This window comes from Rhinichthys klamathensis, unplaced genomic scaffold (genome assembly GCF_029890125.1).
Source record: "Rhinichthys klamathensis goyatoka isolate OS25496 unplaced genomic scaffold, OSU_Roscu_1.1 h1tg000828l_1, whole genome shotgun sequence".
Taxonomy (NCBI): domain Eukaryota; kingdom Metazoa; phylum Chordata; class Actinopteri; order Cypriniformes; family Leuciscidae; genus Rhinichthys; species Rhinichthys klamathensis.
This window is the reverse complement of record NW_026607210.1, coordinates 60,001-62,500: the sequence shown is the minus strand read 5'-3', so window position 1 is coordinate 62,500 and position 2,500 is coordinate 60,001. Positions and strand designations below refer to the sequence as shown.

The 2,500-nt window shown below is 43.0% G+C and overlaps 1 protein-coding gene across 1 annotated transcript in view; it reads left to right on the top strand.

Moving 5' to 3' along the window:
* Positions 1-654: 654 nt before the first annotated feature.
* gnrhr3 (gonadotropin releasing hormone receptor 3) overlaps positions 655-2,500 on the top strand; it is a 7,784-nt gene continuing 5,938 nt past the window's right edge. Inside the window, exon 1 of the mRNA XM_056243704.1 lies at positions 655-681. The gene's annotated coding sequence lies outside the window, so the exon portion shown is untranslated. The remainder of the gene's footprint in view (positions 682-2,500) is intronic.

The following is a 2,500-nucleotide window of genomic DNA, read 5'->3' as shown; positions in this document are numbered from 1 at the left end:
TGACACGAACGATCCGCATGTTCAGCTGCATTCTCGAAGACCTTTCTCGAAATAAGGGGGACTCAAAAATAATGTATTAATCAATAATAACCCAGCTAACAGGGAACATTCTCAGAATTATGTTTTTTTGTAACAAATGTCATGTGTGTGGATTCTCTCTCTCTCTCTCTCTCTCTCTCTCTCTCTCTCTCTCTCTCTCTCTCTCTCTCTCTCTCTCTCTCTCTCTCTCCCTCCCCCCCTCTCTCTCTCTCTCTCTCTCTCTCTCTCTCTCTCTCCCCCCCCCCCCTCCCCCTCCTCTCTTTCTCTCCCCCCCTCTCTCTCCCTCTCTCTCTCTCTCTCTCTCTCTCTCTCTCTCTCTCTCTCTCTCTCTCTCTCTCTCTCCCTCTCTCTCTCATACATTCTACATTCAGTCTGTTCTCAGCGCAGCTCTCTTCAGTACGCCGGTATTCTTCTTCTTCTTCTCCTCTTCATCATGTCTTGTGCTTTACCTAAACTCAGGTCTGGATTAGAGACAAGATGATGGGACCCGGACTGAGCAGATCCCGATCATCATCATCATCATGAAACCTGGATACTCAGTAACTGACAGGAGAAGGATCAGTGCGATGGAGAGAGTGAGTCTGGTCGAGTGTATCCGGAGAACCAGGATCCCGACTGCATTATATAGATAAAAACACTGAGGTGAGTCACACAGTTTCATTTCACCAGCAGATTCAGAGTTACTAACTGAGATTAATTTACTGAAATATGTTTCCTCAGGCTACCTGTGTGATGTTTCGTGTGCATGTAGCCTGGTAACACTAGAGTAAAGCTGATTATTCTTTCATTAAAAGCCTTAAAGTCCCCCTGTAGTCCATCATTTTATCCCTTAAAAATCATCTTTGATCAGCAAAAGTACATATGTAAAGTTTTTTTCTTTGAAAAAATTCTTCATGCCTTAAAATATATTGAATGTAACTCGACACCCTTGCCTCATTTAGTATTCACGTGTATTCCCAGCATCGATCTCTGACAGAATCAGGGAACGTTTGATCCTCATAAAGCATCAAACTCCTTGAAACTGTTCAGAGATCTGCTTCGCGGTCCGTTCGATGGGTTTGCGTCACACACACACACAGACACACACACACACGCGACTGATTCTCTCAGCACACCTTGTTCTTTCTCAGCGTTTGTGTGAACTGAATTCCTGCAGCTCAGGAGCTCTCCCGGGTCGCAGGGTCTGTTGTTCAGTTCTTCAGGCTCAGATTATGGCTTTGGCTGAATATCTGCGCTGGTTTCTCAGCAGGAGCTCCCGACGGCCTCTTGCTTTGTGTTTAACGCTGGTTCAGACAGACACACAGGACAGCGTTTCTCTGTTATCAGCTCTGATCCCAGACTGAATTTCACCTGCTGCATTGGCCCTTAAAACTCATTATTTAAGCTACAAACTACATATTTAAGCGTTTTTTCTTTGAAAAAAAAAAATATATATATATCTTGAATCGACACCCTTGCCTCATTTAGTATCCGTGATTCTATGAATATGCAAATGAGCATATTAACAACATCACATCAGCATTGCGTGACTACTGTTACATTTAATGTGTTTTATGTCTACCTGTGTAGTTCAGAATTCATATTCTCCATAATAGCAAAACGAGAAAGGCACAACAAAGGAAACTCCATAACTGTGTGAATTAAGAAAACGTACTGTTACACGATTGAACTATTGAAATGTCTTACTTGTTCAGCAGAAAAAAGCCGTCTCTTCTTCCGTCTCGAACCCCTTCAAAACACGGAGTTCACGCACTTTTCAAAAGCCCCGCCGATGTTTAATCCTTGTGTTCGCATGAGACGGTTTCTTTCTCTTTCTCTAGCCACCTTAAATCCGAAGTACGAAGTCTTTTGGGTTTTATAACTGCTGAATCTCCAGTTGACACTGATGATTGTTGTTTGGATCTTCCTGGATGCCATAAGTTTAATTATGTAAAGTGCTGCGAGAAAAGCCTATACATCTAAACATCTCGTCACGCGCAGTATAGCCGGCTAGCCGAAACTCCTTCTTTATGTGTACGGGTGTGACGTCATGACGCAAAGACATGCTCGAATTTCCCGCGGAAACCCACCAGCACCACTGGAATAGGCTCTATGCACGAACGCTGCTAACGTATTTCCGGTAGAATCTCAGCCCGCGTCCTTACTTCCGCATAGCGTAAAGTGTATAGCTGCACAACTTTAATAAAATTAATTTTCTCAGAAACGAGACAACGATTTTAGAAACTGATTCGCTAGTCGGATTTCACATGATATGAGAGAATACTCACCCTCAAAGTTGTCGATGTAGCTCGAAAAATATCATTTTTAACCCTTCTCTTTCTTACTCTTATGTGTGACAGCTAACTGCCTCACAATATTGTAAACATCATTTACGTTAACCGCGGGAAGTTTTTGTAAACAGCGAGTGTAATTTGCCATTATCTCCAATAATGCAAAAAACCGGCTTCTGACGCAGCACCGG